The 27,465-nt window shown below is 44.8% G+C and overlaps 1 long non-coding RNA gene across 7 annotated transcripts in view; it reads right to left on the reverse strand.

Annotated features, from left to right (window-relative positions):
* LOC112206093 (uncharacterized) overlaps positions 1-27,465 on the reverse strand; it is a 102,294-nt gene that overhangs the window by 24,417 nt on the left and 50,412 nt on the right. For 5 of the 7 annotated variants that reach the window (XR_002940288.2, XR_010153040.1, XR_002940286.2 and 2 more), the window contains one exon: positions 4,998-5,127. The exons of the other annotated variants lie outside the window; for them this stretch is intronic. This is a non-coding gene — a long non-coding RNA (uncharacterized LOC112206093). The remainder of the gene's footprint in view (positions 1-4,997; positions 5,128-27,465) is intronic. 7 annotated transcript variants of the gene reach the window in all.

Here is a 27,465-nt window from a genome sequence, read left to right on the forward strand (position 1 = left end):
CATATATAGAATTCTGCTGGAATTGTTTAACCTGAAAATAAACATAAGGGAACAATCAAGGAAATTCAGAATCTGGAAAAAATCTGCAAGATAACTGGCCTGGATTCTAAAAAAGTTCAATGTCATGGAAAACACCAAAAGGTGGGGATTTTCTGAGACTAAGAGAGACCAAGGAGATAACCAGATACCATATGTAAACCTTGAGTAGATCCTGGATGGGAGGGGGAAAGCCTGCTCAATAAGACATTTTTAAGATCATTGGAGATAGTATATTAAATTGTCTTCTTGAATTGATGTTAATTTTCTTCTTCTGATTGTAGTGAGTGTTATTGTGGTTATATACTAGAATGACCTTTTCCTAGGAGATCTGTAATGAGATATTTAGGGGTGAGGTGTCACGACAGCTGCATACTACCTTTAAAAAAGTGTGCTGGCCGGGCACGGTGGCTCATGCCTGGAATCCCAGCACTTTGGGAGGCCAAGGCTGGTGGATCACGAGGTCAGGCGTTCAAGACCAGCCTGGCCAACATAGTGAAACCCCGTCTCTACTAAAAATACAAAAAATTAGCCAGGCATGGTGGTGGGATCCTGTAATCCCAGCTACTCGGGAGGCTGAGGCAGGAGAATCGCTTGAACCTGGGAGGCAGAGGTTGCAGTGAGCCAAGATCACGCCACTGCACTCCAGCCCAGGTGACAGAGCGAGACTCAAAAAAAAAAAAAAGTGTTCTGTGTGTGAGTAGCAGAAAATGTGGTGAAATGTTAATGATTGGTAAATCTATGTAAAAGGTTTAGGATGTTTATTGAACTATTATTCCAGCTTGTTTGGAAGTGTAAAACTTTCCCAAAATAGAAACTTCATACTATGCCTCGGAATTTTATTGTAACTGTTATTCTTCTGGTAGATATTAAGATGTACTAGCTAGACATTCTGACACAAGCTGTAGGTATCACATAGGCATTATTCAGTAAAGATTATTTGAGTCTGGCCTACTACAAGCCAGACATGATTTTAGGCAATTAGGATACTTGAATGAACAAAACAGAGATCTCTGGTCCTGTGAAGCTTATATTACAGGGGGGAGAGACAGACAGAGACACTAAACATAATAAGTAAATAAATTGTGGGAAACAACAGTCGAGTAGGAGTTAGGGGACAATTTGGGAAATACTAAAGTGGAGACTTAGATAAATAAATGAAAGAAGCATAGAGATGGATTTAGGGAATATTGAGATAATGTCCAAATTTTCTATTATTCTAGGATATGCTGGTTTGGTTTCACCTGAAGAATACTGCACCTTTTAATCACACAAAGCCATTTCAAGTATTCCTAGTTAGTATTCACAATTGGTGTGCATTTCAGGCACACCAATTCTGAATCCTAACTAGGAATACACTGGTTCTCTTTCACCTTTTACTGAATCCCAACTAGGGTGACCAGGGGTCCTGGTTTGCCCAGGACTAAGGGGTTTCCCACGACATGGGACTTTCAGTGTTAAAATTGGGATAGTCCTGGGTGAACTGGGATGGGTTGGTCACCTTAATACTGCCACTTGCCACTTGTGTGACTTTCAGTAAATCATTTAGCTTCCAAGAGTCCTGATTTCCTCATCCATAAAAAGGACATTATACATACACACACATATATATATATATGCTCCAACATGGATGAATCTTGGAAATATTATGCTAAGTGAAAGAAGCTAGACACAAAAGATCACATATTATTTTTTTAAATTTTATTATTATTTTTTGAGACTGAGTCTCACTCTGTCACCCAGGCTGGAGTACAATGGCACAATCTCGGCTCACTGCAACCTCTGCCTCCTGGGTTGAAGCGATTCTCCTGCCTCAGCCTCCTGAGTAGCTGGGACTACAGGCATGTGCCACCACTCCCTGCTAATTTTTGTATTTTTAGTAGAGACAGGGTTTTGCCATGTTGGCCAGGCTGGTCTCGAACTCCTGACCTCAGGTAATCCACCAGCCTTGGCCTCCCAAAGTGCTGGGATTACAGGCGAGAGCCACCACGCCTGGCCAAAAGGTCATATATTCTATGACTCCATTTCTCTGAAATGTCTAGAATAGACAAATCCATAGAGACAGAAAATAGATGAGTGATTGCCAGGTCCTGCGGGAAGTGGGGAATGGGAGTTGACTGCCTCAGGGATGTGGGGATTTTTTTTGGTGGGGGGGTGGGTGAGGAAAATGATCTAGAATTAGATGATAATGGTTGCACGATTTTGTAAATATACTAAAAACCACTGAATTGTACATTTCAAGAGGGTATATTTTATGTGAATTCTATCTCAATGAAGTTCTTATTTAAAAAAATACAATAACATGGAGTTACCATATGGTATGGTTTGGATGTTTTGTCCTCTCTGAATCTCACGTTGAAATGTGGCCTCCAATGTTGGGAGGTGATTGGAAGGCCCTCCTTAACTGGAGGTGTTTGGGTCATGGGGTCGTATCCTTCATGAATGGCTTGGTGTTGTTTTCACAGTAATGAGCGAGTTCTCACTCTATGAGTTGACTCAAGATCTGGTTGTTTGGGGGACCGTGGCACCTCTCCAGCCCTTACTCCTTCTTTCACTGTGTGACGTACCTGCTCCTCCTTCACCCCGCCATGATCATAAGCTCCCTGAGGCCCCCACCAGCTTCGGCACCATGCTTCCTGTACAGCCTGCAGGACCATGAGCCAAAATAAACCCTTTTTCTTTATAATTACCCAGCCACAGGTATTCCTTTATAGCAATACAAACGGACTAACATACCATATAACCCAGCACTTCCACTTCTAGATATATACCTGAAAAAGAAATGAAAACATGCCCACACAAAAACTTGACATGGATATTCATAGCAGCATTATTATTATTTATTTGAGACAATGTCTTGCTCTGTCGTCTAGGCCGGAGTGCAGTGGTGCAATCGTGGCTTACTGTAGTCTTGACTGACCTCCTGGGTTTAAGCAATCCTCCCACCTCAGCCTCCCAAGTAGCTGAGAATACAGGCTCACATCACTGAGCCCAACTAAATTTTTTTTTTTTTGAGACAGAGTCTCACTCTGTTGCCCAGGCTGGAGTGCAGTGGCACAATCTTGGCTCACTGCAACCCCCACCTCCCAGGTTCAAGCGATTCTCCTGCCTCAGACTCCCGAGTAGCTGGGACTCTAGGTGTACACCACCACACCAGGCTAATATTTGTATTTTTAGTAGAGATGGGGTTTTACCATGTTGGTGAGGCTGGTCTTGAACCCCTAACCTCAGGTAATCTGCCCGCCTTGGCCTCCCAAAGTGCTGGAATTACAGGCGCAAGCCACCGCACCTGGCCCCAAGCCCAACTAATTATTTTTTATAGAGATGGGGTCTCACTATGTTGCTTTGGCTGGTCTCAAACTCTTGGACTCAAGCAATCCTCCTGTTTCAGCCTCCCAAAGTGCTGGGATTACAGACATGAGCCATTGTGCCTGGCTGCAGCATTATTTTTAATAGCCAAAAAGTGGAAAAGACCCAAATATTCATCAGCTGGTGAATGGACACATAAAATGCAGTATATCCGTGCAGTAGAATATTATTTGGCAACAAAAAGAAATAGAATACTGATGCTACGACATGGATGAACCTTGAAAATATTATGCTAAGCAAAAGAAGACAGTCATAAAAGCATATTGTATCATTCCATTTATGTGAAATGTCCAGAACAGGCAAATCCATGGAGACGGAAAGTAGATTAGTGGTTTCCAGGGATTGGGAGAAATGGAGGAAAATGGGTGTGACTGCTAATGGGTATGGGGTTGCTTTTGGGAGTGATAAAATGCTCTAAAATGTATCGTGGTACTGGTTGCACAACTCTGTGAATAGACTAAAAACAATTGAATGGTACACTTTAAACGAAAGAATAGAATGGTATGGTAGGCAAATTATGTTTCAATAAATCTGTTAAACAAGAAACAGATAAAAAATATTTTAGATTAAAAAATGATTATAATGTCTGTGTGAGGTCTAAATGAGTCTTTGCTCTCCTCCCCTGAAACACACATAGTTATCACACCAAATTATCATTGTGTATGTCTTTGTCTGTCTTGTCCACTGAACTGAGACCCCTGGGATGACAGAAACTTTCTAATTCATCCAGGGATAGCCCAGTGTGGTGATGCATGCCTATAGTCCCAGCTACTTGGGAGGCTGAGGTGGGAGGATCGCTTGATCCCAGAAGTTAGAGACTGCAGTGAGCTATGATCATGTCACTGCACTCCAGCCTGGGTGACAGAGTGAGACCCAGTCCCTAAAAATAATAGTAATAATAAAAATCAAGAATAGGCCAGGCACTGTGGCTCACATCTATAATACCAGCATTTTGAGAGGCCAAGGAGGGAGGATTGCTTGAGGCCATGAGTTTGAGACCAATCTGGGCAACATAGCAAAACCCCATCTCTAAAAAAAATAAAATTAAAAAAAATATATATATATATATTTCACACATGGCCAACTTTCCGATCATGTAAGCTGTGCAGTCTCACAAGACCCTATGATCAGAAGGACCCCACACTTTGTTCAATGCCCTGCTGTCACTGTCTTGAAATTTTTAATACTACGATATCTGAATAAAATGTAGGTGCCCCTCATCATTCTGCACTGGGCACTGCAAATGGTGTAGCTGTCCTGAAGTCACCTTTGTACCCCCATCACTTAGCTTAGTACTGATGCGCGGTGGGTGCTCAATAAACATGAATTACTTTTCCCAGTCCCAGTACCCTAAGAACAGCCCAATGACCTTACACACCGATTTACCTAGAGCTTCCTACCTGCCAGGGACTGTTAGCTGCTGGGATACAGGGGGAGCCAAAGCAGGCAGCTGAGACTCTTCCCATCACTGCAGGGGAAGCATTGAGGAGGAAGCTGTTCACGAAGCCAGACGTGCCTACCTAACTACTATCTCCAGCAGCAATTACAGCATCTGACTCATTTGTACTTTTAGTCAGAGAAAAACGCATCACCTTGGAATCCTGATCTTGTGAGTTCTTCTTTGTTACAGGAAACAGAAGGCTCTGATGAATTAGGATGGGACTTTAGTTCTTTTCCACGGTGTGAATTTTTCAGTGTGCTTGTGAAAGATCACATTGACATCTATAATTAAAGAGATCTGTCAGCATCTTTTAATTCAATTCAGTTTCTTTCTTTTTTTTTTTTTTTTTTTTTTGAGACGAAGTCTCGCTCTTGTTCTCCGGGCTGGAGTGCGATGGTGCGATCTCGACTCACTGCAAACTCTGCCTCCCGGGTTCAAGCAATTCTCCTGCCTCAGCTTCCCGAGTAGCTGGGATTATAGGCGCCTGCCACCACGCCTGGCTAATTTTTGTATTTTTAGTAGAGACGGGGTTTCACCATGTTGGCCAGGCTGGTCTCAAACTCCTGACCTCAGGTGATCCACCCGCCTCGGCTTCCCAAAGTGTTGGGATTACAGGCGTGAGCCACCACACCCTGACTGCCTGTTTCCTTTTTTTCATACTATTTAAGCTACCAAAAAGTTGTTTATTTTATTTTTTTGAGACAGGGTCTCGCTCAGTTGCCCAACCTTCAATTCAGTTTCTATGTAGAAAACACTTCGTTAGGTACTGCTGGTACAAAGACTGTAGCTGGGATTTTCTTTTTCTTTTTTTTTAGACTGGGTCTCACTGTGTCACCAAGTCTGGAGTGCAGTGACACAGTGGTGGCTCATTGCAGCCTCAACCTCCTGGGCTTAAGCTATCCTCCCACTTCAGCCTCCATAGTAGCTAGGACTACAGGCACACCCCACCATGCCTAGCTAATGTTTTAATTTTGTAGAGACGGGGGTCTTGCTATGTTGCCCAGGTTGGTCTTGAACTCCTAGCCTCAAGTGATCCTCCTGCCTTGGCCTCCCGAAGTGCGGGGATTATAGATGTGAGCTACTATGCCCAGGCTGTGCTGGATATTTCTTTTCTTTTCTTTTTTTATTTGGAGACAGAGTCTTCCTCTGTTGCCCAGGCTGGAGTGCAGTGGCACAATTTTGGCTCACTGCAACCTCTGCCTCCCGGGTTCAAGCGATTCTCATACCTCAGCCTCCCAAGTAGCTGGGACTACAGACGCACACCACCACGCCTGGCTAATTTTTGTATTTTAGTAGAGACGGGGTTTCACCATTTTGGCTAGGTTGGTCTCGAACACCTAACCTCAAGTGATCCACCCAGCTCAGCCTCCCAAAGTGCTGGGATTACAGGTATGAGCCACCGCACCCAGCCTCAATGGCTGGATATTTCTAAGCTGGATCACATGAGCATTTTGACAGAGATTATGGTGAGCTACAACTTCATGAGGAGTTAGCAGAGAGAGCAATAAAATTGCTAATAGACCTGGGTTCCACTTGCTACATTTTTTTCTTTCTTTTTTTTTTTTTGGAGACAGAGTCTCGCTCTGTCGCCCAGGCTGGAGTGCAGTGGTGCCATCTTGGTTCACTGCAAACTCTGCCTCCTGGGTTGACGCCGTTCTCCTGCCTCAGCCTCCCGAGTAGCGGGGACTACAGGCGCCCACCACCACGCCTGGCTAATTTTTTTGTACTTTTTTAGTAGAGACGGGGTTTCACCGTGTTAGCCAGGATGGTCTCGATCTCCTGACCTCGTGATCCACCCGCCTCGGCCTCCCAAAGTGCTGGGATTACAGGCGTGAGCCACTGTGCCTGGCCTTTTTTTTTCTTTTTTTAAGAGACAGGGTGTCACTATGTTGCCTAAGATGTACTCAAATTCCTGGGCTCAAAAGATCATCCTCCTCAGCCTCCAGAGTAGCTAGGACTATAGGCATGAGCCACCACTCCCTGCTAAATGAACTTTTCTAGCGGCAAGACCTGGGGGACAATTCCTTAATCTCTCCAAAGTTTAGTTGTTTATCAGTTAATACAACCCTGGTGTCACAAGGGCTGTTGTAAACATTACGTGAGATAATGCCCGTATCACTCTTAGCACAGTGTCTGGCTCTTAGTGAGAATGTCACAACAGAAACAGAACCTAGGCCAGGCACGGTGGCTCATGCCTGTAATCCCAGCACTTTGGGAGGCCGAGGTGGGTGGATCACCTGAAGTCAGGAGTTCGAGATCAGCCTGGCCAATGTGGTGAAACCCCGTCTCTACTAAACATACAAAAATTAGCTGGGCATGGTGGCAGGCACCTGTAATCCCGGCTACTCGGGTGGCTGAGGCAGGAGAATTGCTTGAACCCGGGAGGCAGAGGTTGCAGTGAGCCGAGATCGCACCACTGCACTCCAGCCTGAATGACAAGAGTGAAACTCTGTCTCAAAAAAAATAATAAAAAGAAAAAAAAAAAAAAAAAAAAAAACAGAACCTAAAACATTCTGTAAAACTGGGCTGTTTTGTGTCATCATGACTCAATAGTGCTGTTCCTGGCACACAGCTGCAGATCCTACAATACCTCTGCCTGCAAATTCCATTTTTCCAGCTAGAGGCGAAGGCAAACAATTCCAGCCAACATCACCTAACACTGTGAACACAGTAAGGTCCCTTTCTTCCCTCTCAGCCTTGGTGGTGACGCCTCTCTCTGCCCCCACTCCCCTAGGCATGCAGCGAGCTTTGCTCTTTGGGGAGGCTGAGCAGGGGGATTGGGATGCCTGCACTGCTGGCAGCAGTGCTAGGGAGAGGGGCCTTGACCTGTCCTGGCGTCTTTAGTTTCTGGGAGCCCACTCCTTTCTAACAGGGTTTGCCCACTGAGCACTTGAGAACTTGTGCCCTGTCTATACAGGACTGGGTTTGAATCTCAGCTCCATGACTTACATTCTGAGTCATCTCTATCTAGTGACCTGTATAATGAATATTTCCTACCTGTCTTGGTTCAGGCTGCTATAGAAACTACCATAGACTAAGTGGCTTAGAAGCAACAGTGTTATTTCTCACAGTTCTGGAGGCGAGAAGTCTGAGATCAGGGTGCCAGCAGGGTCAGGCTCTGGGCAGGGCCCTCTTCTGGGTTGCAGCCTGCTGACCTCTGCTTGTATCCTCCCTCATATGGCAGAAAGAGGGCTGGAGAGATCTCTGGGTCTCTTTGCTAAGGGCACTAATCTCATTCATGATGGCTTTACCCTTATCACCTAATCACCTCCGAAAGGCCCTACCTCCTAACACCATCACACTGGGGGTTTAGAGTTCAACATATGAATTTTGGGGAAACACAAACATTCAGTCTCTTAACGCTTGCTGGATTAATGAGATAATGTACCTGTAGTACCCAGCACATACAAATAACTCAATAAATACTTCTTTTCCTCTTCCTCCTCATTATTATTTATTCTGCATATCTCTATCTGAGCGAATACTGGGTTTCTTCTCCTCAACTCCTGTTGCAGTAATCTATATAGATATTCTACTTTCCAGGGTTATTTTGCTTAGTATTTAATGATATTCCCATCCTATATCCATTTTCTTAAGTTCCCATTCTAGTACAAAAATGAAGTGAATCCCCTTTGTTAATAAATTTTAATGTCATTTAAAAAAATACAGGCCAGGCTTGGTGGTTCATGCCTGTAATCCCAACACTTTGCAAGGCAGAGGCAGGTGAATTGCTTGAGGTCACGAGTTCGAGACCAGCCTGAGCAACATGGTGAAACCCTGTCTCTACTAAAAATACAAAAATTAGCTGGGCATGGTTGTGGGAACCTGTAATCCCAGCTACTCAGGAGGCTGAGATTGGTGGATCCCTTGAGCCCAGGGAGGTCGAGGCTGCAGTAAGCCATGATTATGCCACTGCACTCCAGCCTGGGCAACAGAGTGAGACCCTGTCTCACACACACACAAATAAAAATAAATTAAAAAACACCTGTTCACTAGCAGATCTTCTCCAAAGCTGGCTCCCAGTTCTGAAGGGTATCTTTTAACACTAAGTAAATGGTGAGGAGATTCAAATCACTTGGCCCACTTACAAGTGAAAGTGTTTTCCAAGATCATCCCAGTTTCATTTCTCCAGGAAGTGGAAACTGTGTCAGCTGAGAAGATCCTAGCACTATTTGGGGGTATCTGGGGGTATCCTTGAGATCTTCTAGATGGTCACGATTAACCCTAAAGCCAGCATCCACTGTTTTCAAGGCACTGTGCCCTATCAACCAAACACAGATCTTAAGGAGTTTCAAATGTTACAGGGGAGATAAGATATGTATATAAAGAAACAATATGGAAAGCAGTAAGTATAAGGCACATACAGAAAAAGTACAACTGAAGTTCAAGAAAAGATTTATTTTTGACTTGGAAAGTTGGGAAAGGCCTTGTGGAAAAGGTAGTCCTCATACTTGGGACTGGAGAGAGTGGAGGAAAAAATCGGATGTGAAGAAATAAGTGTCAAAGGAAGGGAAAATTACTACCTGTATTTAAAAAATTTTTTGATGGCAACAGTTTTCACATTATGAGGAATGCTACAGAATTCCTCTTGTTTTAGGAGAAATCATGGATGGGTCTTTTGGTTATGAAACGCAAGCCCTAGGGAAGAGAGGGAAAGTAGAAGTCCAGAGGAAGCTGAATTCCTCTGGAGAAGCCAATAAATCTGTGTCTTTCTTGAGACAGAGATGTTGTTGCAATGTCAAATGATATTTGTGTCCTTTGGGCAGGCCTCAGAACAGAAGTTCAGGAGGCTTAGAACTCAAAGGAGGAAGGAGGCAATGAAATTCTATGAAAAAGAGAAGTTAGCAAAGGGCAACATGTTGTGGGTCAAGAAGAGCAGGCCAGTTACTAAATTCCCCATGGCAGGAGCCAACCGACTTCAGCAATGGCGGTACCTATTAAACACTTCCGTTATCTAAAATAGGCTGGGCGCAGCAACTCACACCTGTAATCCCAGCACTTTGGGGGGCCGAGGGGGGCAGATCACTTGAGGTCAGGAATTTGAGACCAGCCTGGCCAACATGGTGAAACCCCGTCTCTACCACAAATACAAAAATTAGCTGGACGTGGTGGTGTGCACCTGTAATCCCAGCTACTCGGGAGGCTGAGGTAGGAGAGTCGCTTGAACCCAGGAGACAGAGGTTGCAGTGAGCTGAGATTGTTCCACTGCACTCCAGCCTAGGTGACAGAGCGAGACTCCATTTCAGAAAAAAAAAAAAAAAAGACTGATCAGGTTTCTGTTTTCATGGGCTTACATTCTAGTGAGGGAAACAGAAAGATAAACAGATGATAGATAGCAATAATTGCATTGTAAAGCTTTCAAGTAGGTTGATATAATAGCACTGGTGGCTACTTAAGACCGGGATGGCCAGGAAAGGCCTCTCTGAAGAAGTGGCTCACACCTGTAATCCCAGAACTTTTACCATTTGAGGTCTGAATGGTAATCAGCAGCTAGGTAAGTAAAGATCTGGAGGAAAGAGCATTCTAGGGAAAGATCTTGAACAGTACAAAGGCCCCAAGGCTGGAACAAGCTTGGCTTGTTCAAAGAACCCAATGGCCAGGTGGCTGCAGCATGCCATGGGGGAGGCTGGGAACATGCACTGGAATGCGAGGTTGATTTTTACCCATGAAGCAAATGAAATGACATTTTGTAACATGTCAACCAAAAAGCTAGAAGCCACAGACTCCTGACTTGAATATGAAGGGTACCTTGTGTTGAAATTTTTACATTTATTTATTAAGAAACTGTAAAAATTTCAGATTAAAAATTAATAGACTATCAGCACCGTAAGACAGGGTGAGGGCTGGGCACAGTGGCTCACGCCTGTAATCCCATCACTCTGGGAGGCCAAGGCGGGCAGATCCCGAGGTCAGGAGCTTGAAACCAGCCTGGCCGACATGATGAAACCCCATCTCTACTAAAAATACAAAAATTAGCCAGGTGTGGTACTGTGTGCCTGTAATCCCAGCTACTTGGGAGGCTGAGGGAGGAGAATCACTTGAACCCAGGAGGCGGAGGTTGCAGTGAGCTGAGATCGTGCCACGGTACTCCAGCCTGAGACAGAGTGAGACTCCATCTCAAAAAACAAACAAAAAAACAAAAAATAAGACAGGGCGAAAAAAATCAGTAGAATATAAAACAAAAGTGATGAAGATATGTGATTAAAACAAAAGTGATGAAGATATGTGATTAGTACATACTCCAACATCAAGAAAAGAATTAACAACAAAAATTTCAGATTCTACAGAAAGTACTAGTGTTAAGAGGAAGAGACAACACTTGAATAGAGGTAATAAATAAGCTTCTAGCTTGCTGGATAATACCATTAATGAAGATAAGGGAAAGATAGGAACCCCTAAGAAAAAGATTTTGAGTTCTTGCTGATTTAACACAAAATATTGACATCAGTAAAAGTCACATAACGCTGAGGATTCACTACTAAAACAAAGACTTCAACAACAAACTCATAATGGTTATTGTCAAATCAAAGAATACTTAAGATTAACAAGAAAACATGAAATGCCCTAAAATCTTACAGCTCATTTGGGATAGAAAATTGATAGAGGTTTTTAACAACAGTCCTAAAATTTTACATAATAATGAATCATGTAGTTGAAAGACACTCTTTTAAAATATCATAAAAAACAAATTTCGGCCGGGTGCGGTGGCTCACGCCTGTCATCCCAACACTTTGGGAGGCTGAGGCAGGCAGATCACTTGAGGTCAGGAAGTTCGAGACCAGCCTGACCAACATGGAGAAACCCCATCTCTACTAAAAATACAAAATTAGCCGGGCATGGTGGCTCATGCCTGTTATCCCAGCTACTCGGGAGGCTGAGGCAGGAGAATAGCTTGAACCTGGGAGGCGGAGGTTGCAGTGAGCCAAGATTGCGTCATTGTACTCCAGCCTGGGCAACAAGAGTGAAACTCCGTCTCAAAAAACAAACAAACAAACAAATTTCAAGCAACCATGCTGGAGGACAGAGAATTATCTTTCTACCCTTTCCTTAGAAAATGAAATTAAAAATGATATTTAGGCTGGGCATGGTGACTCATGCCTGCCATCCCAGCACCTTGGGAGGCCGAGGCGGGAGGATTGCTTGAGCCCAGAAGTTTGAGACCAGCTTGGGTAACCTAGTGAGACCTCGTCTCTACTAAAAATAAAATGAAATAAACTAGCTGGGTGTGGTGGCACACACCTGTAGTCCCAGCTACTCAAGAGGCTGAGACAGGAGGATCACTTGAGCCCAGGAATTTGAGGTTGCAGTAAGCTATGAAAAAAAAAAAGATATTTTAAATTGTCATATGAAGAGACAAAGACTAGTGAAAAAATGTAGCAAAAAGTATTCTAGTTGTGTTAATAAGTTAATTCATAAAAAATATATTTTGGGCTGTGTGCAGTGGCTCACACCTGTAATCCCATCACTTTGGTAGGCTGAGGTGGGAGGATTGCTTGAGCCCAGGAGTACAAGACCAGCCTGGGCATCAGAGTGAGACCCTGTTTCATTTTTAAAAAATTACATACATATATATGTAGTAATAAATATATAATATAGTAATAAATATGTAATTATGGTTATTTTCCTAAACTTGGTGATATTTTTTGCAAGTTTTTGAAAATTTGAAATTTATTGTGGTTTCTTCTTGGATTCTAAACAAATATTCATTTTCTTTCTTTTCTTTTTTTTTTTTTTTGAGACAGGGTCTAGCTCTGTTGCCCAGGCTGGGATGCAGTGGCACAATCATAGCTCACTGCAGCCTGGATCTCCCAAGCTCAAGGGATCCCCCTGCCTCAGCCTCCCCAGTTGCTGGGACTACAGGGACATACTACTATACTCAACTAATTTATTTGCTTTTTATTTGAGACAGGGTCTCCCTGCATTGCCCAGGCTGGTCTCGAACTCCTAGGCTTAAGCAATTTTCCCACCTCAGCCTCTCCAAGTGCCAGGATTACAGGCGTGAGCCACTGTGCCCAGCTAAATATTCATTTTCAATTTAGTGTTTTATTTGTGTTTAGGCCGGGCGCAGTGGCTCACACCTATAATCTCAGCACTTTGGGAGGCTGAGGCGGGTGGATCACCTGAGGTCAGGAGTTCGAGACCAGCCTGACCAAATAGCAAAACCCTGTCTCTACTAAAAATATAAAAATTAGCTGGGTATGGTGGTGTGTACCTGTAATCCCAGCTACTTGGGAGGCTGAGGCAGAAGAATCGCTTGAGCCTGGGAGGCAGAGGTTGCAATGAGCTGAGATCGTGCCACTGCACTCCAGCCTGGGCAACAGAGTTAGACTCTGTCTCAAAAAAAAAAAATTAATTAAAAATGAATAAAAATAAAAGTAACAATATTTGTGATTTTATATTTTTTTTCGTAAAGAGGCTCCTCCCTCTTTACGAAATTGTGTAAGTTCCAGGACCCACAAAACCTAAATCTTTCCCTAGGTACAAGAAGATATACAGTTTGCTGCTAAAGAAGGGATTTGGATTTTATTCTATGTATGACGGGAAGCTATTAAAAGGTTCTGATTAGACGAGTGACGAGCTGATTCATGACATTTTAAAAAGATGGCTCTGGCTGCCGGGTTAGTTAGTGGGGGAGATGGAGGGGGAGGCTGTGTCCATGTTTGTGGTGACAAGGAGTGGGGGGTTCCCAAAGCTGTGCAACAGCCAGAGTCTCTGGAGAAGATATTCAGAGCTCAGGACAGATATTCAGAGCAGGAGGAGGTAAGCCCCAGAAGTAAGCATTGGGCACAGGTTAGCTATGATGGTCATGATGACCACTTACCATTCAGCTAATATATACTGAATGCTTACTTCCGGAGAAGGTGAAATAGCCCTGGGTGGGTTCAGAAATATTGAAGAAGAGATCGAGTTTCCTATAGGATGGGGGCTTAAGTTAGGGAAACTGATCTGAGAAGGCTTGGGGACTTAGGGACACATGATTGGCAAGGAGAGAATAAAAAGACACAGAGGGAGCGAACACAGGACATGCAAAGGTAAAGGGACAAGTGAGACATTAGGTGAGCTGAAACACAGGACACAACAGCAGTAATAGCTAACACTTCCACAGTTCACCTGGTGCCATTACTGGGTTTTGCACGTTAACTATTTTATTTTATTTTATTTTATGTTTTGTTTTGTTTTATTTTGTTTTGCTTTGTTTTAATTTTTGAGATAGTTTCGTTCTGTTACCCAGGCTGGAGTGCAGTGGTGCGATCTTGGCTCACTGTAACCTCTGCCTCCTGGGTTCAAGCGATTCTCCTCCCTCAGCCTCCCCAGTAGCTGGGATTACAGGCATGCACCACCACACCCGACACATTTTTGTATTTTTAGTAGAGACAGGGTTTCACCGTGTTGGCAGGACTGGGCTCGAACTTCTGGTCTCAAATGATCCACTCACCTCAGCCTCCCAAAGTGATGGGATTACAGGCGTGAGCCACAGCGCCCAACCTAACCCATTTATTTTAGAAAGAGAAGCTGCAGTCAGATCATGGTCTGCTCTAAGTTAAGAAACACGGACATATTTTATGGATAGTGGGGAGCCACTCAAAAACCACTGAAGGTTTTTGAGCAGGTATTATTAGGAAATAAAAAAGTAATCAAGATCACTTAGCTAGGGGGGCCTAAAGACCTCCTGAAATTTTGAGCAAATATTTGTGTGAATGCTTCTTTTCCTGGGGAGAGTTCATACCTCCCATCCAACCTCAAAGGTGTCTGAGATTTCAACAAAGGCTAAGGAAGGCTGGGTGTGGTGACTGGAGCCTGTAATCCCAGCATTTTGGGAGGCTGAGGCGAGTGGATTGTTTGAGTTCACAAGTTCAAGGCCAGCCTGGGCAATATGGTGAAACCCCATCTCTACAAAAAATATAAAAATTAGCCAGGTGTGGTAGCATTGTGCTTGTAGTCCCAGCTACTTGGAAGGCTGAGATGGGAGGATGAGATGGGAGGATGGCTTCAGCCCGGGAGGCAGAGGTTGCAGTGAGCTGAGATTGCACCACTGCACTCCAGCCTGGGTGATGGAGCCAGACTGTGTCTCAAGAAAAAAAAAAAGTTAAAAATCACGGACTTAGTGGTTTCAAGCCTAGATGACCAATAGGATGGTAGTAACATGAATGCAAGTAGGGGTCACAGGCAAGACATAAGGAGGTAGGGTTGGCTGGAAGAGCAGAGACATGGTCTCTTCCCTCTGAGATATGTTGATTTCACAGTGTTATAGATGGGTCTCGAGTAGGCAGTAGAGACTTGGAACCCAGCTCTCCAGAGATGGGGCGAGGCTGCTGCCACAGGCAGGGGAGTGATCCTCTATCACAAGCTCGAGTTTGAATGACATTGTCAAGGAAAATCAGAAAAGAGGGCCAAGGACAGATCTTTGAACACTATTTGATCTGACTGCCATGCCTTTTCCTAAGTGCTTTCTGACAGATTTTTTTTTTCTACACGGGAAATTCACATTTTGAACTTTAGTTCCTAAAATACATTAAATTATACTTGGCTTCTAAGACGAGGCAGGAGGGGATGCACATAATGACTACTTATGTGGCTTCTCATCTGAGGAAATTATCTCTTCAAAATGATCAGGTGCTCCTGACCCTGTTCTTAAGAGCGTGGGCATTTTTGAGCTAATTTTGGAAGTGTGAAGGATAATTGTTAGCACTCAGAGGACCTAGTTCTAGCCCAGTGTTAAAATCTCGGGAACTGGCTGGTCACGGTAGCTCAAGCCTGTAATCCCAGCACTTTGGGAGGCTGAGAAAAAGGATTGTTTGAGTCCAGGAGTTCAAGATCAGGCTAGGCAATATGGCGAAACCCAAAAATACAAAAATTAGCTGGGCATAGTGGTGCATGCTTGTGGTCCCAGCTACTAGGGAGGCTGAGGTGTGTGGATCACTTGAGCCTGGGATGCGGAGGTTGCAGTGAGCCAAGATTGCACCAGTGCATTCCAGCCTGGAAGACAGAGCAAGACCCTGTGTCAAAAAAAAAAAAAAAAAAAAAAAAAAAAAAAAAAAAAAAAAAAAAAGCTGGTCATGGTGGCACACACCTGTAATTCCAGCACTTTGGGAGGCTGAGGCGGGTGGATCACCTGAGGTCAGGAGTTTAAGACCAGACCAGCCAACATCGTGAAACCCCATCTCTACTTAAAAAAAAAAAAAAAAATTAGCTGGCTGTGGTGGCGTGCACCTGTAATCCCAGCTACTTGGGAGGCTGAGGCAGGAGAATTGCTTGAACTCAGGAGGCGGAGGTTGCAGTGAGCCGAGATCATGCCATTGCACTCCAGCCTGGGTGACAAGAGTGAAACTCTGTCTCAAAAGAAAAAAAAAATCAGAAATCCACAAAATCCATCCCCTCCCTGGGGAGGAAAGAAAAGATACCTACATGTGGCAGGAAGCTGCTTCAAGTATTAAGGTAGGCCAGGCATGGTGGCTCACGTCTGTAATCTCAGCACGTTGGGAGGCGGAGATGGGCAGATCACGAGGTCAGGAGTTCGAGACCAGCCTGGCCAATATGGTGAAACCCCGTCTCTACTAAAAATACAAAATGTAGCTGGGCATGGTGGCGCATGCCTGTAGTCCCAGCTACTCGGGAGGCTGAGGCAGAAGACTTGCTTGAACATGGGAGGTGGAGGTTGCAGTGAACCAAGATTGTGCCTCTGCACTCCAGCCTGGGTGACAAAGTGAAACTCCCTCTCAAAAAAACAAAAAAAGAAAAAAAGAAAAGAAAGAAACCCCATCTCTACTAAAAATACAAAAATTAGCTGGGCGTGGTGGTGAGCACCTGTAATCCCAGCTACTCAGGAGCCTAAGGCAGGAGAATCGTTTAAACCTGGGAGGCAGGGGTTGCAGTGAACCAAGATCGTGCCACTGTGCTCCAGCCTGGGTGACAGAGTGAGACACTGTCTCAAAAAAAAAAAAAAAAAAATTAAGGTAGATTGCACATTGATAGCTCCTATCCTGGAACAATGGTCATAATCCAATAACACTAAGAAATATCCCAAAGAAGCCGGGCGTGGTGGCTCACGCCTGTAATCCCAGCACTTTGGGAGGCGGACGCAGGCGGATCACCTGAGGTCGGGAGTTCGAGACCAGGCTGACCAACATGGAGAAACTCCGTCTCTACTAAAAATACAAAATTAACCAGGTGGTGGCGCATGCCTGTAATCCCAGCTACTCAGGAGGTTGAGGTAGGAGAATGGCTTGAACCGGGGAGGTGGAAGTTGTGGTGAGCCAAGATTGTGCCGTTGCACTCTAGCCTGGGCAACAAGAGCTAAACTCTGTCTCAAAAAAAAAAAAAAGAAAAGAAAAAAGAAAGAAAAAGATCCAAAGAAGTGCCATCATTTTCCTGAGAGGCTGTTTAATTTTGTGTGGGTACATTATTTCAATAAGAAAGGAGCAGCTGTTTTAGTCTGTCATACCCAGAAACTACCTGATAGCCAATATCATGAAACTCTGCGGAGGGAGTAAAATGCTATAAGTGGTCATGATGATCACCATGGCTAACATGTGCTGAACACTTACTTTGGTTTTTGGAGACAGAGTCTTGCTCTGTCGTCCAGGTTGGAGTGCAGTGGTGCAATCATAGCTCTCTGTATCCTCAAACTCCTGGGCTCAAGTGAGCCTCCTGAGTAACTGGGACTACAGGCATGAGCCACTACACCCAGCTTTGAATGCTTACTTTGTACCAGGCCCTGAGTTAAGGCCATATATTGGCTGGGCAGGATAGCTCACACCTGTAATTCCAGCACTTTGGGAAGCAGAGGCATGTGGATTGAGTCCCAGCGTTCAAGACCAGCCTGGGCAACATGGCGAAATTCCATTTCTACAAAAACAAACAAACAAATAAACATTAGTCGGGCGTGGTGGCACATGCCTATAATCCCAGCTACTTGGGAGGCTGTGGGAGAATTACTTGAGCCCAGAGGTTGTAGTGAGCCAAGATGGTGCCACTGCACTCCAGCCTGGGCGACAGAGTGAGACCTCATCTCCAAAAAATAAATAAATGAAACAAATTTTTAAAAAAGAAAAAAAGGGCTATATATTCATTACTCATTTAATCCTCACAAAAATCCCATCAGATGAGTTTTGTTAAAGGTCTTATTTTATGGATGCAGAAATTGAGGCTTAGTGAGCAAAGTTTATGCTTCTAACCACCCCCAGACTGTTCCTGCTTTACTCTGGGCAAGACTCATCTGCAGACCTTCGTATGGCCATGTCCAGCCTTGTGGGCCTGGATCATCCATACAAGTGGCAGTAGAAATAAAGCCAAGAGTAAACACCCTTAGATCCACTAGGCTGCACTCTAGCCCTGCCCCTGTGCCATGCTGCAGCATGCTTCCACCCAGCTCTGAACCCTGCCCATCTGGCTCTAAATACCTGCTTATTGTCCCTACTTCCATGCACTTCAAACCCTGCACTTCAAACCCTGCTGGCTTGCCTTAGGGTGCAGCTGGGTTTGGCCCCACCACCTGCAAAGGTTGGGGCAGAGCTAAACAAACAAGGACTTGGATTAGCTGCACCCTGTGAGTCAAGGCCAGTTTTTTTTTTTTTTTTTTTGTCACCCAGGCTGGAGTGCAGTGGCGCGATCTCGACTCACCCCAACCTCCGCCTCCTGGGTTCCAGCGATTCTCCTGCCTCAGCCTCCTGAGTAGCTGGGATTATAGGCACCCGCCACCATGCTCAGCTAATTTTTGTATTTTTAGTACAGACGGGGTTTCGCCATGTTGGCCAGGCTGGTCTCAAACTCCTGACTTCAGGTGATCCACCCGTCTCGGCCTCACAAAGTGCTAGGATTACAGGCATGAGCCACTGTGCCAGCCGAAGGCAAGGCCAGTTCTAAGAGGAACGTGCTCAACTCGGAGGAAGTCTCCTATGGCTGGCAGAACAAATACTGGCAGAAAAGGGATACTGAAATGCCTGCCCAGCAGTGAGGGCTGGAACTAGATAGAATTAGATTGCCAAAGTGGACAGGTAGAGGGCCAGGACTAGATGTCATAGGGCAAAAGGCACAACGTAGAATATCAGAGGCTTTCTGATAACAAGGTAGCCCTGGGTTGAGAAATTCAAGAAGGGTCAATGTTTAAGAACCAGGATAGATGTCATAGGGTAGACTTTCTCCTCTTTTTCCCCGTTACGAGTTGAATTGTGTCTTCCCCAAATTCTTATGTTGAAGTCCTAAGGCGCAGTACCTCAGAATGTGATCTCATTTGCAAACAGGGTTGTTACAGATGTAAGCAGTTAAGATGACGTCATTCAGGTGGCTTTAATCCTATATAATTTGTGTACCTATAGGAAGGGAAATTTGGGCCAGGCGCAGGGACTCACACTTGTAATCCCGCACTTTGGGAGGCCAAGGAGGATGGATCGCTTGAGCCCTAGAGTTTGAGACCAGCCTGGCCAACGTGGTGAAACCCTGACTCTACCAAAAATACAAAAATTAGCCAGTCTCATAACCCTGTCTCAAAATAAATAGATAATTTCTTTAAAAAAAAAAGGGAAATTTGGAAACAGAAATACACACACAGGGAGGATGTTGTGTGAAAATGAAGGCGAGATCAGGGTGATGGTTCTACATGCTGAGGAATGCCAAAGACTGCCAGCAAGCCACCAGAAGCGAGGGGAGAGGCATGGAAAAAATTCGATCTCACAGCTCTCAGAAGGAACCAACCCTGCTGACACCTTGACCTTGGACTTCTGACCTCTAGAACTGTGAGACAATACACTTCTGTTGTTGAAGACACCCAGTTTGTGGTCTGGTCTTGTCTTTTTTTTTATTTGAGACAGAGTCTCGCACTGTTGCCCGGGCTGGAGTACAGTGGCATGATCTCGGCTCACTGCAACCTCCGCCTCGTGGGTTCAAGCAATTCTCCCACCTCAGCCTCCTGAGTAGCTGGGATTACAGGCGCCTGCCACCACGCCTGGCTAATTTTTTGTATTTTTAGTAAAGACAGGGTTTCACTATGTTGGCCAGGCTGGTCTCGAACTCCTGACTTGTGATCCGCCCGCCTCGGCCCCTCAAAGTGCTGGGATTACAGGTGTGAGCCACCACACCAGGCCCAGTTTGTGGTATTTTCTTACAGCAGCCCTAGAAAATAAATGTACCTCTTTTCTCCAAAACTCTAGGCCTGTTCCAGTCTGCTTCTGGCCAATCTGGTCCTGGTTTCCTGAACCCAGGCTTCAGAAGAGGCAGATCTGCAGAGAGCTTTTCAATAAAAATGGCTCCAGCAGAGCTCATGGGTATGCAGAGCTCATTGGAAGTTGGCAGGCAGAGTAGCATGGGGACCTTACACTCCACCTTGCAGGCTGAAGATACTCTGTGTCCTATGTTCAATGTGGTTTAAGGGAGAGGGTTCCCAATGTAGAACTGGGTACGTGCTAACTCTCTTGAGGGATGAAAATATTTAACCTGGAGCATGGATTTTGCTTAACATGACTCATAAAAATCTTTGTTCTCAGCCTCTCTCCCCATCACCATTCAGGCTGTTACCAACTTGTCTTTTATCTGACAAAGGCAGCCAGTTTCCGTGGTTACCTACAAGCATACAGCAAGGTGCCATTCCCAGGAGACCCCTGGATTAAGCAAATAGCAAGACGGGGGCCTCTGGCACAAGGAAAATAACCTGGATCCAATGATCAGAGTGGGATACTGGGGGCAACTGGATTTCAGGAGCAAGTTGGAAGCCCAGTTATTATAGCTGGGCATGGAGCCAGAGGCAGAGCAGCAAACCTAGTACTACTGTCTGCTGGTCACTGAGCCCTTCCTATGAAGCAGGTGCTACAGCAAGCACCTCATGTGCCTTACCTCCTTTGGTCCTTGCCTACTTACCAAAGCACTCAGTTTTATAGATGGAGGAACTCATGTGACATGTTGAAGATCACATGGCCGGTAGGTAACAAGGATTTGAACCCAGGTGCTGAATACCTTCCATTTATCCCTCCAGCTGAGCTTGCTGTCCTTCTCCACCCCAGAGGCTGACCTTATGAGCTGCATCAACAGCCTCCCTTTCCCCGCTAGCACCAGTTGGGTCTGTTAGTGGAGAGCCCCACAGACAAGAGGGAAGAAAGGAGAGGGTGCTTTTGGCTTGTGGTGCCACAAAGTGGTTTTCTCTATAGAATCTTCTCCTTCTATTTCCTTCTCTGTGTCTTTGAATCTAGGGCTGCTACTGCTCTATCCCTTGTGGTTGTCCAGTGCCCACTCTTTTGGAGGAAGCCTCTTTATAATAAGTCCTTCTTGACTTATGGTCTTTCTGGTAAGACTCTGACTGCTGTACCAGGTCTGTCTACTGCTGAAGGCTTTAGCCTGAACTCCCATGCTACTCTTCTCTTTGTTTTCCAGCCAGCGTGGTGATTTGAGTCCCAGAGCATTGGATCAGTGCTTTTTTTTGAGACAGAGTGTTGCTCTGTTGCCCAGGCTGGAGTGCAGTGGCGCAATCTCAGCTCACTGCAACCTCCACTTCCTGGGTTCAAGCGATTCTCCTGCCTCAGCCTCCCAAGTAGCTGGAATTACAGGTGCATGCCACCACGCCCAGCTAATTTTTGTGTTTTTAGTAGAGATAGGGTTTCACCACGTTGGGCAGGCTGGTCTCGAACATCTGACCTCAGGTGATCTGCCCACCTCAGCCTCCCAAAGTGCTGGAATTATGGGTGTGAGCCACCATGCCCAGCCGGATCAATGCTCCTTAAACGCCTGCAATCTAAGGTCAGCATTGGTCTCTGAGACTTGGTGCTGTGGGAAAGAGGTGCTAAGCCTGAGGTGGGTACTCAGTGGTTACAAGTGTGAGGAGAGGGCACGGCAGAGTCTGGAGAGCTAAGCAGGGCCTGACACTCACCTACAAGGACCTTCCATTCCCATGTCGTCCTTCTGTTCTGGCAGCTCCCCAGTGCTGAGCTGCTGCACTGGAGTTTAGCTAACTGTTCAGCTGGAGGGAACAGTCCCTGCAAGCCTGCCTTCACTTCAGACACCAGCCACAAGTTTGTGGGTTTGCAGGACCACCCTCACTTCAGACTATATGGCTACAGACTCAGAGGTTTTCAAAACCACCCTCACAGAATGATTCACAGAACTCAGGAAGTGCTATACTTACGGTTACAATTTTATTTTATTTTATTTTTTGAGACGGAGTCTTGTACCAGTGCCCAGGCTGGAGTGCAGTGGCACAATCTTGGCTCACTGCAAGCTCCGCCTCCTGGGTTCAAGCCATTCTCCTGCCTCAGCCTCCCGAGTAGCTGGGACTACAGGCGCCTGCCACCACGCCTGGCTAATTTTTTGTACTTTCAGTAGAGACGGGGTTTCATTGTGTTAGCCAGGATGATCTCGATCTCCTGACCTCGTGATCCGCCCACCTCGGCCTCCCAAAGTACTAGGATTACAGGCGTGAGGCACCGTGCCCGGCCTATGGTTACAATTTTATTGTAGCAAAGAAGATAAACTCAAATCAGCCAAGGGAAGAGATGCAAGAGCAGATTTCAAACGATATCCACTTGAGGAGCTTCTGGTCATCATCTCTCCATAGAATCATGGAGTCTTGAACATGATGTGTGATAATATATAGTACAGATGCCCTTTGACTTACAATGGAATTACCTCTCAATGAACCAATTGAAAATATTGCAAATCGAAAATGCATTTAATACACCTAAACTACCGAACATCACAGCTTTGCCTAGCCTACCTTAATTGTGTTCAGAATGCTTATATTAGCCTATATTTGGGCAAAATCATCTAATGTAAGGCCTGTTTTGTAATAAAGTGGTGAATATCTCATGTGATTTATTGAATACTGTATACTGCATAGAAATTGTGACAGTTTTGCATCATCATAAAGTCAAAAAATCTAAGTCAAACCATCCTAAGTCAGAGACCTTCTGTATTGCCAACATGAGAAGGTCACCTAAGCCTTTGGTGTTCAGGGTTTTTGTGGGAGTTCAATTACAACAAATTTTGGTATCTAGTCCTTTCCAGAGGTCAGAACTGATGTGACATGACCCAAAGCCTTCATCATAAATCACACTGTTAGACTGCTCAATGGCCAAAGCCTATAGGCAAACAAAAACAGTCCTATCAGTCAGGACATTCCAGGGGTCTAGAGATCACCTCCTGGTAGCCAAGGACAACAGCCAGACCTCTCTTTGGGGCAGGTTAATTCTTCATTACACAACGACTTTGCTCCTTTAGCATCTATCAGACCTTCCCACTTGGCAGTATTCCTAGTGTTTGTCTTGCCTGGCCAGCACAGTGCTGTTATCATCCATGTGTCCATCGGAGTGTGGGATGGAGCTCAGGAGACACTTGATTCTGTCCATGGTGAGCTTACCAGCTCTTACCCATTGCAAGACTCACCACTGCAACCACTATCCCTGCTACTGTGGTGGTAAATTTCATGTCTTTATTCCATTGTTGGGAAGGGATATCTGCTTTACAAAAGAGTTTCTTGACTGGGTGCAGTGGCTCACGCCTGTAATCCCAGCACTTTGGGAAGCTGAGGGGGTGTGGATCACCTGAGGTAGGGAGCTCGAGACCAGCCTGACCAACATGGAGAAACTCTGTCTCCACTAAAAACACAAAATTAGTCGGGCGTGGTGGCGTGTGCCTGTAATCCCAGCTACTCGGGAGGCTGAGGCAGGAGAATCGCTTGAACCCAGGAGGCAGAGGTTGCTGTGAGCCAAGATCGCACCATTGCACTCCAGCCTGGGCAATAAGAGCAAAACTCAGTCTCAAAAAAAAAAAAAAGAGTTTGTCTTTGGGGCACTAGGGGAAGAGTCTACAATCTCCTAAATGCCCTTGCACAAATCAACTGCCTCCCTGCTCTTGTGCTTTGGGGCCATTATTAGTAAAATAAAGGTTACCTGAACACAAGCACTGTGATATGACAGTTGATCTGATAACCAATAACCAAGAGGGCTACTAAGTGACTAACAGGGCGGGGAGCGTATCAGCCTGGATATGCTGGACCTAGGGATGGTTCATGTCCCCGGTGGGGTAGGGCAGGACAGCACAAGCTTTTATCATTCTACTCAGAGTGACACAATTTAAAACATTTGATGCATTATTTCTGGAATTTTCCATTTAATATTTTCAGACCCCCTGTTGACCATGAGTAACTAAAATCTGGGAAAACAAAACCACAAATAAGTGGGGGGACTATTGTCCGTGCCCGGCTCTCATCTTAGGCCTCTTGAAAGCCACAGATGTGTCTTAGTCATCTTTGATACCTCCAGTGCCTACCACGAGCTAGTCCCTCACAGTTATTCTGTAAACCGACTTCTCTAGTTCACTTGCTCAGCAATACACTGCATTGAATTTCTCTAGATGAGAATTAGCAGAGGTGCCTCTGAATGCACACTAGCCCAGTCTTTAATAACACATCTTTATTTGGAAGAGTTACTCTGTTTACAGGTATTAACTCTTCTAATCCTTGTACCTGTGAGATAGGTGCTCTTACTACCCCCATGAACAGATGAAGGAAGAAATTGAGGCATCTATAGAGAGCAACTTTCCCAAGGCCATCTAATCCCCAGGTGGCCCAGTGGGGACAGAACCAGGTCTGTTGGATTCCAGAGCTCCAAGTCCTTAACCACTATTCTGTAATGGCCTGGGGTAGTCCAGTGAGATCAATGCAATTATAGGTCATTTCCAGGAGAGGATTTAGCTTGAAATCATGCTTAGAGTTGAGAATGCGATTATAAAATGAAGTGACTTCGAATAATCTGTGAAGAGGTGAAATGAAAGCTAGTGATTATGACTGAGAATGCACTAGAAGTAGAAAAAAAAAATGATCCTGGTTTTTAAGGCAGTAGGAAGCCACTGTTAAGTCCATCAGGTGAAAAGAGATCATTAAATCCACATGTAAAACACAAGCTGAAACATTTGTGTGTTGTTTTTTCTGATCTTAGAGTAATCTTTACTTTGCAGCTCTCTTTTTTCTACATTTTTCACATTGGATGGACAATGTAGCCCTGTATTTTAGGGTTTCTTTCTTTCTTTCTTTCTTTTTTTTTTTTTTTTTTTTTTTGAGACAGGGTCTTGTTCTGTTGCCCAGGCCAGAGTGCAGTGGCATGATCACCATTCACTGCAGCCTCGATCTCCTGGGCTCAATTGATCCTCCTGCCTTGGCCTTCCAAGTAGCTGGGACTACAGGCATGCACCACACCCAAGTACTTTTTTTTTTTTTTTTGTCGAGATAAGATTTCGCCATGCCACCCAGGCTGGTCTTGAACTCCTAGGCTCAACTGATCCACCCACCTCAGCTTCCCAAAGTGCTGGGATTATAGGTGTGAACCACTACACCCAGCCTTCAGGTTAATTTGTTTGTTTGTTTGTTTGTTTTGAGACGGAGTCTGGCTCTGTCGCCCAGGCTGGAGTGCAGTGGCGCAGTCTCGGCTCGCTGCAAGCTCCGCCTCCGGGGTTCACGCCGTTCTCCTGCCTCAGCCTCCCGAGTAGCTGGGACTACAGGCGCCCGCCACTACGCCCAGCTAATTTTTTATATTTTTAGTAGAGACGGGGTTTCACCGTGTTAGCCAGGATGGTCTCGATCTCCTGACCTCGTGATCCACCCGACTCGGCCTCCCAAAGTGCTGGGATTACAGGCGTGAGCCACCGCGCCCTGCCCATTTTTGTTTTTATACATGTAATGTCATGTGCTGCATAATGAGGTTTCGGGCAATGAGGAACTGCATATATGAGGGTGGCCTCATACGATTATAATGCCATATTTTTACTGCATCTTTTCCATGTTTAGATATGTTTAGATACACAAACACTTACCATTATGTTATGATTGCCTACAGTATTCAGTACAGTAACATGCTGTACGGATTTGTAACCCAGGAGCAATAGGCTATACCATATAGCCTATGTGTGTAGTACACTATAGCATCTAGGTTTGTGTAAGTAAACTTTATGATGCTCGCACAATGTTGAAATCGCCCAGTGATACATTTCTCAGAATGTCTCCCATCATTAAGCAGTGCATAACTGTACACAATAGTATAAAAGGGTAGCATTGCCTAAAGATTTCTAATTAAAAAAAATCAAGCTGGGAGCGGTGGCTCACGCCTGTAATCCCAGCACTTTGGGAGGCCGAGGCGGGCGGATCACGAGGTCAGGAGATCGAGACCATACTGGCTAACACGGTGAAACCCCGTCTCTATTAAAAATACAAAAAAATTAGCCGGGCATGGCGGCGTGCTCCTGTAGTCCCAGCTGCTGGGGAGGCTGAGGCAGGAGAATGGCATGAACCCGGGAGGCGGACAGTGCAGTGAGCTGAGATTGCGCCACTGCACTCCAGCTTGGGTGACAAAGCAAGACCCCATCTCAAAAAAAAAAAAAAAAGTTCCCTGTCTGATCCCTATATACTTCTACTCTCTTGAGACAATCACCTCAGCTCTCAGCTGTTCCTTCTAACATTTATAATCACTTTTTAAATAATATGTTTTTATTTAACTTCTTAGCTGATAGATTTTAGGTATAATCTATTGATTTCCCACCATCATAGATGAGGGTTTCCCTTTTCCATATCACCTTTTCCACTTCCGTTTCTCCCACCTTCCCTATGTAAGCCTATTGACATCTCATATCTCTTTTTCTACCTAAGCATATTGACATTTTATGTTATATCCAAAGTCAGTGTTTATATTATTATGGCTGAGCAAATATTGGTGACAACCAAATCAGACAGTATTAAATAGTATTCTATTTTCAACCACACCTCCTTTCTTGTATTTAAATTTTTCCTATATTAAAAATTGCCATGTTTTTTCATTTGCCTATTTGCCCACGAACTCATCCAATTTTTCCCCAAGCATTTCAATACCTCTGTCACTTACATATCAAAATGTCTCCCAAATATTCGCACATGTAATTTCCATAGTTTTCCTAGAACTCTTCCAGAAACTTCCTTTGTTCTGTCTGGGCAGAGTGCTCTCAACAGCTGCACACAACTGACAATCTGGGAATTCCTAGGTTTTTGTTTTTATGTGTCATTAAAATGTAGAAAACAAAACCAACCAAAAAAAAAAAAACCACATACCTTCTAAAGTTTGTTTGTTTGTTTGTTGCAAAGTAAATCCCTATTTGATTTTTTAAAGTAATCTACTAACTCACTGTTTCAACTGTTTCCTCATCTTCAAGTTTGTTACTCAAGGATACAGTTAGAACACAAAAAGTTGAACGGCAGCATTAATGAGGAAAATTTTCTCTTTATTAAACCCTTCCATCCAACAAGTAAAAAAAGAATGTTTGAATTAAACTAACACCATTTTTTTTTTTTTGAGATGGAGTCTCTCTCTGTCACCCAGGCTAGAGTGCAGTGGCACGATCTCAGCTCACTGCAACCTCAGCCTCCAGGGTTCAAGCAATCCTCCCGCTTCAGCGTCCCGAGTAGCTGGGATTACAGGCACCCGCCACCATTCCCAGCTAGTTTTTGTATTTTTAGTAGAGATGGGGTTTCACCATGTTGCCCAAGCTGATCTTGAACTCCTGGCCTCAGGTGATCCACCTGCCTGGGTGTCCCAAAGTGCTGGGATTATAGGCATGAGCCATCGTGCCCAGCCTAAAATAACACCATTTTGTAATTTTTTTTTTTTTTGAAACAGGGT

The sequence above is a fragment of the Pan troglodytes genome, chromosome 19, assembly GCF_028858775.2.
Source record: "Pan troglodytes isolate AG18354 chromosome 19, NHGRI_mPanTro3-v2.0_pri, whole genome shotgun sequence".
In the NCBI taxonomy this organism is placed as follows: Eukaryota; Metazoa; Chordata; class Mammalia; order Primates; family Hominidae; genus Pan; species Pan troglodytes.